Genomic DNA, 14824 nt, shown 5'->3' on the forward strand with positions numbered 1-14824 from the left:
TACCTCCAATATTGGGAATCAAATTTAAACACGGGGTTTGAGGGAACAAACAAGCACACTGTAGCAGTGAACCATCTTTAGAGGCACTAATAATAATCCAGGGTCTGAATAGAGGAGGCTGAGAGTGAACATGGTAGCTTAACTGAATGCTACCTCTACCTAGTCTCTGCCAGTAACAGCAACACCTCTCCACACTGGCACTGCTCTGAGCCCCCACTAACTCTGGAACACTTCTACAGGTGGTGATACCTGGGAGTGGAGGGCTAAGGAGGTTGGTTTTGTTTATAGTGAAATAAGAAATATGAATGGAGATGTGATAACATGAAAACATCTTCCAAAATAGTTTAAGAAACTGATTTTATACGTAAAAGACTTGGAATTAGGGAGCCATGTCCATAAACATGGAATTTAAGGAATGAGAGAAGAATGAAGAATCAAAGAACAAGCAATCAAAGAGAAAGGAGACAAACCAGAGAAGGTGCCCTTATGTAAGCCATAAGAAAAATTGTAAGCAGAAGAAGGGATTTGTGATCCAACTGAATACTTGATCCCCACATCAGAACTTGGGATCTTCCACCTATAGTTTATTAAACATTTCAAACAAACCCTAAGAGTCTGTGACTCAGCCAACTCTTTCAGAAGGTTCTTGTGGTCTTACTCATTATTAGCAAACTCTGCTGTCCACTCACCCCCTTCAAAACTAGAAAGTTGGCCATTAGCTTCAGATAGCCCCAGTTCATGCAATAACAAGCACTACCCATCTTCCTGCAACTAGTCTGTTTTCTTCTGCCTCCCCAAAGCAGAAGGAGGTCTCTAGCACAGTGGTTAGGAGCTGGGCCCTGGAGCCACACCAAAGCTGAAAGGCCAATTTTGTGTATAGTCATGATGATTTCAAAATTACAACCATGTATTTTGAACTCTTTGCATTTTGAAATGATGTCGTCCTTGTTGCTTAATTGGTAGAATTTCAGTTTTCTCTCCTTTCTCAGCTCTGCTTTTCAGTTGCATTTAATACGTGGTGAACTGATATGTAGTTGCTGATTCATGATGGTCCCCTGACCAAGTCACTTGACCCTCTGTCCTAAGCTTTTTATCCAGGAAATTGCCAATTAATTTTTAATAAAATATCTCAGAATGATTCTGTAAAACAAACATATCCCAAGGACTTCTAAATCTATTTAAGACTCTTCTCCTTCCTCTCTGACGCTGCCATATTTTTTTCTTTCCCTAACTCTTCTTCTTACATCTTCCTCAATGTGGCCACATCCCAGGGCTCAAGTTGTGGCTCTCAGCTCATCTCTCTCATTATGGACTGAATGTTTGTTTCCTCCCTCTCCTCTCCTCCCCTAAAATTCATATGTTGAAGTCCTAATCTCCAGTGTAATGGTGTATGGGGGTGGGGTCTTTGGGAGTTAATTAGGTTTAGGTGAGGTCATGAGGGTGGATCCCCCATGATGGGATTAGTCCTCTAATAAGAAGAGGAGGAGACATTAAAGCTTTCTTTCGCTCCACATGAGCACACACAAAAAAGAGGTCATATGAGCACACAGTGAAATTGTAGGACAGGAAGGAGGCTCTTACCAAGAACAGAATCTGGTGTACTTTGATCTTGGACTTCCCAACCTCCAAAACTGAAAAATGAATTTGTTATTTTATTTGTTATTTAAGCCACCCAATCTATGGTATCTTGTAATAGCAGCCCATGCTAAGACATGTCTCATGGTATTCATTTACTTTGAGGCCTTTATCTATCTCCTCTATGCTGTTTTCTTCCAAATCTATATCTCTGCTCTTCTCACCTGAATTTTGTTCTAGATTTTTCATTGCCTCCATTCAAGTGTTGTGCTTTCAGTGCAAGCTGAACACATTCAGACACAACATGGTTCTGTCTACAAATCACCGAGACTCGTCTGACTTTTCCCTTTTCCTCACCCTTAGATATATTTAATTGACAAGCCCTAAAGATTTTGTTCACTCTCTTGGGAAGTATCATATTCTGCCTCTAAAATGGTCCTTATTAGACTATAATTCCCTTTTGGTTGTCAGCTTTGAGGATAAGGGCTACTATATCTTACCTTTAAATCCCTATTTAGCAGGCATGCAATACATACTTGCATTTACTAGTTGCATTGCAAAGAGTGTTTCATGCTTAAATACATTTGTAAATCTCTAAGTCAAAGGTAATTGGAGTTTGTTATTCCTTATTAGACCATTAGTGGTTATCATTAATTCCTAAAAGAGGCCTCATAGTATGCAAGTCTATTCAAAATTACTTGATCTTAGGATCCATTTTTCATAGCATCAATTTGCATCTCCCTGAACAAAAACACCTTGAAACAAAGTTTGTGAAATGTTGTGTTAGGATAATTGGTTAATTATTCACATACAAAAATACAAAAGTAAAATCCACACAGATTAAAATGTTACATATAAAATATAAATACAGAGATAAGGCAAGATGGCAGATAGGAGGCATCTAGCTTGCACTCCCGCTTGGACAGAGCAGTGTGTGAAGACTCACATTGTGAACTTTTGCTCCAAGAACCACTGCAGGAACATACCAGAACAGCCAAGAGAATCCAAAGACCCTCTGAAGGAAATGGGTCACTGCTGCAGGTTCCCTGAAATGCTGAAAAACTGAGTTTGCTTGCTTTCTTAGTGGAGAGCCTTCATGGTCTGGGGCAAGTTCTCAGCCCTGGTTACCAGCTACCTAGAAATAGACTCGGTGCTGTTGACGGGGAGCATGGTGGGAGTGAGATCAGACTTTCGGACTCTGGGCTGTGTATGAGCGGGGTGAAGCCTGTGACTGCTGGCTTTCCTCCACTTCCCTGGTGACTTGTATGACTCAGCAGAGGCAGCCATAATCCCCCTGGGAATATAACTCCCTTTGGACTGGGAACCACACCCCCATCCCCCACAGCAGCCACAGCAGGCCCTGCCCAAGGAAGGGCTGAGCTAAGACATACCTATCTCTGCCTCCATCTGGTGGTCTTTCTCTACCCACCCTGGTAGCTGAAGACAAAGGTCATAATCTCTTGGGAGCTCTATTGCCTTACCCATTGCCCAAGAAACCTGAATACTTAACCAGGTGTCCCTAGGGCAAGTTTGAATCCTCCTTATAGGCTCATAGCTGATGTGCTCTTGAAAGTGCCACCTCCTGGCTGGAGGCCAACCAACACAAAACTAGTGCACTAAACAAAAACAGAACCAAGGACCCTCACAGAGTCCACTTCACCCCCCTGCTACCTCCACCAGAGCAAGTGCTGGTATCCACAGCTGCAAGACCTAAAGACGGATCACATCACAGGACTCTTTGCAGACATTCCCCAGTACTAGCTCATAGCTCTGCTGGGTGGCTAGACCCAGAAGATAAAAAACGATCACTATAGTTTGGTTTATACCACTCCTAGGAGAAGGGGGAGAACACTACATCACGAGAGTGCCCTGTGGGACAAAAGAATCTGAACAGCAGCCCTTGAATCCCATATCTTCCCTCTAACATAGTCTACCCAAATGAGAAGGAACCAGGAAAACAATTCTGGTACTATGACAAAACAAGGTTCTTTAACACCCCTAAAAGATCATACCCGCTCACCAGCAATGGATCCAAAGCAAGATGAAATCTCTGAATTACCAGAAAAAAGAATTCAGAAGATTGATATTAAGCTAATCAAGGAGGCACCAGAGAAAGGTGAAGCCCTACTTAAAGAAATTTTTTAAAAAGATGATATCGTACATGAAAGGAAAATTATTCAGTGAAATAGATAGCATAAATAAAAAACAATCACAACTTCTGGAAATCAAGGAGACACTTAGATAAGTGCAAAATACACTGGAAAGTCTCAGGAGTAGCATTGAGCAAGCAGAAGAAAGAACTTCAGAGCTCAAAGACAAGGCTTTTGAGTTAATCCAATCCATTAAAGACAAAGAAAAAAGAATAATAAAAAAAGAACAAAGCCTCCAAGAAGTTTGGGACTATGTTAAACATCCAAACCTAAGAATAACTGGTATTCCTGAGGAAGAAGAGAAATAAAATTTAAAAGTTGGGAAATATTTTTGAGGGAATAATTGAGGAAAACTTCCTTGGCCTTGCTAGAGACCTAGACATCCAAATACAAGAAACTCAAAGAACACCTGGGAAATTCATGACAAAAAGATCATCACCTAGGCACATAGTCATCAGGTTATCTAAAGTTAAGACGAAGGAAAGAATCTTGAGAGCCATGAGGCAAAAGCATCAGGTAACCTATAAAGGAAAACCTATCAGATTAACAGCAGATTTCTCAGCAGAAACCTTGCAAGCTAGAAGGGACTGGGGTCCTATTCTTTAGCCCCCTAAAGAAAACAATTATTGGCCAAGAATTTTGTATCCAGCAAAACTAAGCTTCATAAATGAAGGAAATATACAGTCTTTTCGAGGCAAACAAATGCTGAAAGAATTTGCCACTACCAAGTTAGCACTACAAGAACTGCTAAAAGGAGCTCTAGATCTTGAAACAAATCCTTGAAATACACCAAAATAGAACCTCCTTAAAGCATAAATCTCACAGGACCTATATAACAATAACAAAATGAAAAAAAGCAAAAAACAAAACCAAGGTATTCAGGCAACAAATAGCATGATGAATAGAACAGTACCTCATATCTCAATACCAACATTGAATGTAAGTGCCCCACTTAAAAGATACAGAATTGCAGAACGGATAAGAATTCACCAACAAGTTTCTGCTGTCTTCAGGAAACTCACCTAATGCATAAGGACTCACATACACTTAAGATAAAGGGGTGGAAAAAGACATTCCATGTAAATGGACACCAAAAGGAAGCATGAGTAGCTATTCTCATATCAGACAAAACAAACTTTAAAGCAACAGCAGTTTAAAAAAGACAAAGAGAGACATTATATAATGATAAAAGGACTAGTCCAAAACAAAAATATCACAATTCTAAACATATATGCACTTAACATTAGAGCTCTGAAATTTGTAAAACAATTACTACTAGACCTAAGAAATGAGATAGACAACAACACAGTAATAGTAGGGGACTTTAATACTCCACTGACAGCACTAGACAGGTCATCAAGACAGAAAATCAACAAAGGAACAATGAACTTAAACTATACCCTAGAACAAATGGACTCAACAGATATTTACAGAACATTCTACTCAACAACTGCAGAACATTCTTCTCATCAGCATATGGAACATTCTCCAAGATAGACCATATGATGGGCCACAAAACAAGTCTCAGTACATTTAAGAAAATCAAAATTATATCGAGCACTCTCTCAGATCACAATGGAATAAAATTGGAAATCAATTCCAAAAGGAACCATCAAAACTGTACAAAGACATTGAAATTAAATAACCTGCTCCTGAATGATCGTTGGGTCAACAATTAAATCAAGATGGAAATTTAAAAATTCTTTGAACTGAACGATAACAGTGGTACAACCTATCAAAACCTCTGGGACACAGCAAGAGCAGTGCTAAGAGGAAGGTTCACAGCATTAAATGCCTACATCAAAAAGTCTGAAAGAGCACAAATAGACAATCTAAAGTCATACCTTATAGAACTGAAGAAACAAGAGCAATCCAAACCCAAACCCAGCAGAAGAAAATAAATTATGAAGCAGAACTAAATTATGAGCAGAAGTAAATGAAATAGAAACAAACAAACAAACAAAAACCACAAAAGATAAATGAAACAAAAAGCTGGCTCTTTGGAAAGATAAATAAAATTGATAGACCATTAGTGAGATTAACCAAGAAAAGAAGTGTGAAGATCCAACTAAGCTCAATTAGAAATGAAATGGGAGATATTACAACTGATACTACAGAAATACAAAAGATTATTCAAGGCCACTGTGAACACCTTTGCATGCATAAACTAGAAAACGTAGAGGATGTGGATAAATTCCTGGAAATATACAACCCTCCTAGATTATACCAGGAAGATATAGAAAGTCTGAACAGAACAATAACAAGAAGTGAGATTGAAATGGCAATTTTTTTTTTTTTTTTTTTTTTTTTTTTTTTTTTTTTTTTTTTTTGAGACGGAGTCTCGCTCTGTCGCCCGGGCTGGAGTGCAGTGGCGCGATCTCGGCTCACTGCAAGCTCCGCCTCCCGGGTTCACGCCATTCTCCTGCCTCAGCCTCCCGAGTAGCTGGGACTACAGGCGCCCGCCGCCTCGCCCGGCTAATTTTTTGCATTTTTAGTAGAGACGGGGTTTCACCGTGTTAGCCAGGATGGTCTCGATCTCCTGACCTCGTGATCCGCCCGCCTTGGCCTCCCAAAGTGCTGGGATTACAGGCGTGAGCCACCGCGCCCGGCCTGAAATGGCAATTTAAAAGTTGGCAACAAAAAAAAAGTCCAGGACCAGACAGATTCACAGCTGAATTCTGTCAGACATTCAACGAAGAATTGGTACCAATCCTATTGACACTATTTCAAAATATGGAGAAAGAGGGAATCTTCCTTAAATAATTATATGAAGCCAGTATCACCCTAATACCAAAACCAGGGAAGGACATAACAAAAAAAGAAAACTACAGGCCAATATCCCTGATGAACATAGATTAAAAATCCTCAACAAAATACTAGTGAACTGAAACTAACAACACATCAAAAAGATAATCCACCATGATCAAGTGCATTTCACACCAGCGATGCAGGGGTGGTTTAACATATGCAAGTCAATAAAATGTGATACACCACACAAACAGAATTAAAAACAAGAATCACATCATCATCTCAATAGACATAGAAAAAGCATCCCTTGGCCGGGCGCGGTGGCTCAAGCCTGTAATCCCAGCACTTTGGGAGGCCGAGACGGGTGGATCACGAGGTCAGGAGATCGAGACCATCCTGGCTAACACGGTGAAACCCCGTCTCTACTAAAAAATACAAAAAACTAGCCGGGCGCGGTGGCGGGCGCCTGTAGTCCCAGCTACTTGGGAGGCTGAGGCAGGAGCATGGCGTGAACCCGGGAGGCGGAGCTTGCAGTGAGCTGAGATCCGGCCACTGCACTCCAGCCTGGGCGGCAGAGCGAGACTCCGTCTCAAAAAAAAAAAAAAAAAAAAAAAAAAAAAAAAAGCATCCCTTTATGATTAAAACCCTCAGCAAAATCAGCATAGAGGGACACACCTCAAGGTAATAAAAGCCATCTATGACAAACCCACAGCCAACATTATACTGAACAGGGAAAAGTTGAAAGCATTCCCCCTGAGAACTGGAACAAGATAAAGAGGCCCACTTTCACCACTTCTATTCAACATAGTACTGGAAGCCCCAGTCAGAGCAATCAGACAAGAGGAAAAAAAGGGGCATCCAAATCAGTAAAGAGGAAGTCAAATTGTTCCTGTTTGCTGATGATATGATCATATACCTAGAAAACCTTAAAGACTCATCCAAAAAGCTCCTAGAACTGGTAAATGAATTAAGCAAAGTATCAGGATACAAAATTAATGTACACAAATCAGTAGTTCTGCTATACACCAACAGTGACCAAGCTGAAAATCAAATCAGGGACTCAACCCCTTTCACAATAGCTGCAAAAAAATAAAGATACTTATGAATATACCTAATCAAGGAGGTAAATGACCTCTACAAGAAAAACTACAAAATACTGCTGAAAGAAATCATGGACAACACAAACAAATGGAAACACCATCCCATGTTCAAGGATGGGTAGAATCAGTATTGTGAAAATGACCATGCTGCCAAAAGCAATCTACAAATTCAGTGCAATTCCAATCAAAATACCACCATCATTCTTCACAGAACTAGAAAAAACAATCCTAAAATTCATATGGAACCAAAAAAAGAGCTCGCATAGCTAAAGCATGACTAAGAAAAAAGAACAGACCTGGAGACATCACATTAACTGACTTCAAACTATATGATAAGGCCATAGTCACCAAAACAGCATGATACTGGTATTAAAATAGGCACACAGACCAATGGAACAGAATAGAGAACTCAAAAATAAAACCAAATACTTAGAGCCAACTGATCTTCAATAAAGCAAGCGAAAACATAAAGAGGGGAAAGAACACCCTATTCAACAAATGGTGCTGGGATAATTAGCAAGCCACATGTAGAAGACTAAAACTGGATCCTCATCTGTCTCCTTATATAAAAACTGACTCAAGATGGATCAAAGACTTAAATCTAAAACCTGAAACCATAAATATTATAGAAGATAACATCAGAAAAAACCTTCTAGACACTGCCTTAGGCAAACACTTCATGACCAAGAACCCAAAAGCAAATGCAACAAAAACAAAGATAAAGAGATGGGACTTAATTAAAAAGCTTCTGCACAGCAAAATAAATAATCAGCAAGCAGACAACCTACAGAGTAGGAGAAAATCTTCACAATCTATACATCCAACAAAGGACTAGTATCCAGAACCTATGAGGTACTCAAACAAATCATCAAGAAAAAAACAAACAATCCCATCAAAAAGTGGGCTAAGGACAAAAATAAACAATTCTCAAAAGAAGATATATAAATGGCCAACAAACGCTCAACATTGCTAATGATCAGGGAAATGCAAATCAAAACCACAATGCGATACCACTCCTGCAAGAATGGCCACAATAAAAAAATTTAAAAATAGTAGATGTTGGCATGAATGTGGTGAAAAGAGAACACTTTTACACTGTTGGTGGGAATGTAAACTAGTACAACCACTATGGAAAACAGTATGGAGATTCCTTAAAGAACTAAAAGTAGGCTGGGCATGGTGGCACATGCCTGTAATCCCAGCACTTTGGGAGGCTGAGGCAGGCGGATCACTTGAGATCAGGAGTTCAAGACCAGTCTGGCCAATGTGGTGAAACTCTGTCTCTTCTAACAAAAGTTATCTGGGCATGGTAGCATGTGCCTGTAATTCCAGCAACTCAGGAGGCTGAGGCAGTAGAATTGCTTGAACCTGGGAGGCAGAGATTGCAGTGAGCTGAGATTGTGCCACTTCACTCCAGCCTAGGTGACAGAGGGAGACTCCATCTCAAAAAAAAAAAAAAAAAAAAAAAAAAAAAAGTAGATCTACCATTTGATCCAGCAATCCCACTACTGGGTATCTACCCAGAGGAAAATAAGTCATTATATGAAAAAGGCACTTGCACACACCTGTTTATAGCAGCACAATTTACAACTGCAAAAACATGGAACCATCCCAAATGCCCATTAATCAATGAGCAGATAAAGAAAATGTGGTATATATATATATATATATATATATATATATATATACAATGGAATACTACTCAGCCATAAAAAGGAGCAAAATAATGTCATTCACAGCAACCTGGATGGAATTGGAGACTATTATTATAAGTGAAATAACTGAAGAATGAAAAACTAAACATCATATGTTCTCATTAGCATGTGGGACATAAGCTATGAGGATGCAAAGGCCTAAGAATGACATAATGACCTTTGAAGACTCAGGGGAAAGGGTGGTGGGTGGCGAGGGATAAAAGACTACACACTGGGTACAGTGTACACTGCTCGGGTGACGGGTGCACAAAAATCTCATAAATCACCACTAAAGAAGTTATTCATGTAAACAAACACCACCTGTTCCCCCAAAACCTATTGAAAATAAAATTTTTTAATACATACATACATATATGTGACTGCCAAAAAACTATAGGAAAATATAAGTGATTATTTATCAATTTTGTTGTGGGAAAGTTTTTCTAAGCATAACATGCATAGCAGAAACCATAAAAGATTAACATATTTGACTATATTTAGTGAAACAAATTTAATGTTTCTGTACATTATAAAAACTATAAAATTAAGTCAAACACGAGAAGGTAGAAAATTGTGATTAAGACATTTGAAATGTATATGCACATAAATTATATCGTTATCCATGCAAGTAACAAACTATATGAAAAAAAGATGAATATTTCAAAAAAATGGGCAAAGTACAGAACAAGCAATTCACAAAATAAGAAATACCAGAGGTTAACATTTAGGAAAAAATTCGAATTTTTTATATGTACTTTGAAATACAAAGTAATATAAAAGATTTGATGAGAAGTAGGGGAAATAGACACTGTTGCATTGCTGCTGGAGTACCGAATTTGTATAATCATTTGTGAGTAATTTGGCAATATTTATTGAATGTTTTAAAAAATGTGCTTCTCCTCTCACCCCACAATTCCATTTAAAGGAATTCATAGTAAGATAATATTCAGACAAATATTAAAAAATGAATGCACAAGGATGTTCATTATAATATTGCTTGAAATAGTAAAAGATTAGAAATAGCCTAATTGTCCAATTCCAAGGTAGAATTTTTCAGGCTAAGTTTATTTCTGGATTAGGAATTAGTGGTAACCTGATTTTTTTGCACTTTCTTTTGTGTTTTCATACTTTCAAAGTCCAGCATGCGTTATTTTTTAAATTAGAAGTAAGTGACTTTCAGCTCTTTTTGAAAGCAGGCAATTCATATATAATGTAATGTGCAAGTTTCTGGATGACGGAATAGCATTTACTAGCTTGAATATCTGAAAACATCACTGTTTTCATATCTTAGTTCCCCTTTTAATTTTCATTTCTAATTCTTTCCCTTTTCCTAGTAAAACACAGAAGAGTCTTCTAGATGTGGTTTTATAATTCCCCTACCACAAAATCATCCTTTTCCTTAAATAATCCACCCCTCCAATCTGCCTCTATGTGAACCTCCTTTTTTGAATCTAAGGCTTCCTTGGTTCCCTTATTTCCAAGTCCCACTCCACCAGGTAGAGAAGGACTCCTGAGAAGGGTCCAGAAGGAAGCCCCAAAGCCGTCCAGACCCTGCCAGACATAGTATTCTGTCTGTCACCTGTCTTGCTCTTCCTCTTCATTCATTCTCTAAGAATATATGTCCTCTAAAACTCTGCATTTGGCTTTGTTCTTTCTGATCCACGTTCCTGAAGTTAAATTTCATTAAATCAGGGCCCCTGTCACCATTGCATTGCATCCTTAGTGCCTACAGAGGCACTTTGTGAGAAAACTGCCCACTTTGTGAGACAGGGACATATTTAACTCATTTGGCAAACGCACTTCCAAACAAAAGTGCCAAATCTTGCTTAACTGGCAGCACAGCACATCTCTACTCAGCCTAAGGATCTCCTCCTGTGAGTTGTGGTAGGATAAAGATGTGTTTTCCGTTTGCCACAAGGTAACTGTTTCTCTGAAAACCAGTTCATCCACATGAAAGATTTGCTGGATCATGCCTTAGCTTTTGTCATGATCACATTTTCCTCCTTTATTCTCTGATCTTTCCTCAGATTATGGCTCTGACTCCTCACTGTCCTGATTTCCTAAGGTTCTGACCTCAACCCTCCCCTCCACACTTTCTGCCCAGGAATCTCTTCTGCTGCCACACTTTCAAAGCTCATCTGCCAGCTAATACTGCCCAAAGCTTTGTCTCCAGTCCACATGACTTTTCAGCTTCCATATGCCCAACCCACTGCTGAAAATCTACTCCAGTCTGTCCCTCTGACACCTCAGACTTGCTCAGCTATATCCAAAACCAACTGGCCATTCCTTCCCCAACCACCAGAGCTTCCTGTTGACTCGGCTTAAAACCTCAGTCACTTTTTCCTTCTTCTCCAAAAGTCCTCTTTACCTTCCACTCTTGGTCCAGCCAAACATTCCTCCCTCCATACCTTTTTTTCTATCCATGCTTTCTTCTCTAGTGCTGCCATCTTCTCTCTTCTCTATGCTCATGCACAGAGCAGGTGTGGTGACCTCTTGACCTCTCCTCATCTCCACACCTCTAATGCTTCCAACCCCTATATCCTATTACTTGCAATGCAAATTTAGAATATGGCTCAACTGATGTTTTGGCCATTCTACAATACCACATTGAACTTCCTGTCTCTATGCTTTGGCAAATCCTCTTCTCTTGGATCTTTCTCTCTATGTAAGTACCACCTCCTCCTTAAGATATCACAGTCAGGTTCCTAATGAGGACTTTGTTTCAAATGACACTTAACTCACTCTCTTTCGTATTACTGTTTGTATTGATGTCTAATCTCTCCCACAGGATTAAAGGATTTGTCTTATACATCTGTATATACCCCACATCTCCTAGCACATATTAAGTACCTAAGATATACTTGTTTAACGAGGAAATGAATGAACACTTAGATCAAACAGCCAATTTATTATTCAGCATTTCTGGACTCTGAACAGAAATAACTTAGGAGTGCCAATTGGCTGCATCATCAAAGTGAGCCTATTTTGGCAAAAGATGTCCACATACCACTACAATTTCTCACTGTAATTTTTGTCTCTAATGAAACAAAATACAGATTGTTCTAAGGTTTTAGTGGAGAGGACACCAGAAAAAAAGTTGCCACATGGCAATTCCCACAGGCAAACTTCCCTGCTTGTTGTGGTTATTTTTATTATCTCTGTGGTATGTCTTTTACATTCTTTCTGAAAATGAACCCTGCATGCCTTCCCTGGGCCCCACTGCCCACCAGCCACTAGAATGTGAAGGTAACAGGTAAGATCCGGTCTTGGAAGTCCACTGGCATGGTGAATACCCCAGGGCTGGGTACTGGGCCCAAGCCAAACCAATGGAATCCTTCAGAGAGACTTTCTGTTGGTGCTGTCAGGGAAGTGGCTAAAAGGATATGATTCCGGAACTACCATGAGCCACACCTCTGCCTGGAAACCAGTGGCCTCCTTATTGCCAAAAAACCATTATTTTTATTTAGCAATCCAAATAATATTCACTTAGGCATCTTAAATTTTACATGTATCAGATGGACCTCTTTATCCCTCCAATGTTTTTCTCCCTCAGTCTTTCACATCCACATGAATGGCATCACCTCCTACCTGACTCAAGCAAAGAATCTCAGAGTTAACTTTGGTTCCCCTTTTCCTTCATCTCCCATAGTTAATCTATCAAGAAATTCTATCACTTCTACTTCATATCTGGCCCTTTCCTTATGTCTTCTGTCACAAACCAAGGCCCAGACATAGCCTCTCTCTGCTAAACCACTGGCAGTAGCGTTTTCCAGTCTCATTTCATACCAGTCTTCTACCTGCTCAGTAGGCTACAGCCACACTGGCCTTCCTTCTGTTGCTCTAATAACCTTTTGTGACTTCTGTACTTTTGTACTTGTTCTTTTTTCCTGGAACACTCTTTCACTGCTCTGCAAGAACTTAGACCATCCTCAGGTCTCAGTTCAATATCTCTTCCTTAAGAGGTCTCACCTGGCAGCCCTAGAGAAAGAGGCCTTCCCCAGTCCTCAGCTTCTCATTGCTTCATTTTGTTTACTTACTTATTATGTTATGACAATGTATAATTTTTGTGTTCAATTTGCTTACCTTGGCTTCCTTCTATTGGAACATAAGCTTCCCAATAATGAATTCTTCCTGGTCTTCTGCTGCATCTCCACGTTCAGAAGGTTCAAGGCATAAATATGGAATAGTTATAACAAACTAATTCCCTCTGCAACATTTTACCCTTTTTTATTGAAACATATCCCCTTTGGCATTTAAGACATGGTATTCTCTCTGTTACCTGTCTTGCTATTCCTCTCCATTCATCCTCTAAGAATAAACGTCCCCTAAAATTCTGCATTTGGCTTTGTTCTTTTTGGTCCACATTCCTGAAGGTAAATTTCATGAAAGCAGGGCTCCTATCACCATTGCATCCTTCATGCCTACAGAGTAAGAGCTCATTTAGGTTCATTGATCAATGAATGATTTCTCTCCTTTGGTACTCTATGGCTTCAAGTCTTCATGCATGTGACACATTCATTTCTCTATTCAGTCATGACCGATCTCCTTATCACCTATCCTACACTTCCAATTCCTGTCAGATGCTTGCCCTTGGGCTTGTTGAGGACACTTCCCAGTTGGTATATTCAAAGTATCTTGAACTCATCACCTTCCCTTTAAACATTCTTCCTTCTCAGTTCCTTTCTCAGGATCATTACCGACGATCATACCATCATCTTTCGAATCACCTGCGGGATTCCATTTACTTCTTTTCCCACTTATGCCCCACAGTTGTTTGTTTGCCAACCCTAGTTGCTCTCACCTCTCACCCATCCTCTTTCCTCTGGTCTCACTGCTCCTTCCCTCATCAGCTCTCTACCTCTTGGCTGGATTCTCAGCCTTGGCTGGATTCCAGCCTCTTTAATGTCCTTCCTCACTCAAGCTGATCCACTTCCAACCCTCACAGCAGACCACTTTCAGACTTCTTCTATAGCATCCTCCTGCTGGAAAACATCAGCTGTTCTCCAGAGCGAATATAACTAAATCAAGGCTGGAAATTTAGAATCCTTCATCTGCCCCAAACTACCATTCTAACGGCACTTCCTCCTGCCTCATTTTAAGCTTTCTCATCTCTGGCAGTTCTGGATCATTCAGTGTTTCTTATGTCCATCTTGTGCTTTTCTTCTCTATTACCTGTACTTACACAAGTCATTCTGACCTCCGTCTTCAACTGCTATAGATGTTTCAGTTTCTTATGGCACTCAATTCTCCTTTGTACTACACCAGTTTGACTGGACTCTAATTATCTTACCAAATCATGAACTACTCTTTGAGCACAGGAACTATGTCTAGTTCATATTTTTAATTTCCATAGCTCCAAAATGGTGCTTTTTCCAGAGTAGATGACTAGCACATGTCTATCGAATGTTGAGACACACTGTCAGAGAGTGTTTAGGGGCGTGGAAGACTTGGATCCAAATTCCAGCTAACTTGAGAAAGTAATAAACTTCTCTAAGCCTTGGTTTCCTGCAAAATTGGAAGAATGATGCTTACCCCATATAACTACTGTGAGAATTAA

Source organism: Macaca thibetana, chromosome 7 (assembly GCF_024542745.1).
Source record: "Macaca thibetana thibetana isolate TM-01 chromosome 7, ASM2454274v1, whole genome shotgun sequence".
Taxonomy (NCBI): Eukaryota; Metazoa; Chordata; class Mammalia; order Primates; family Cercopithecidae; genus Macaca; species Macaca thibetana.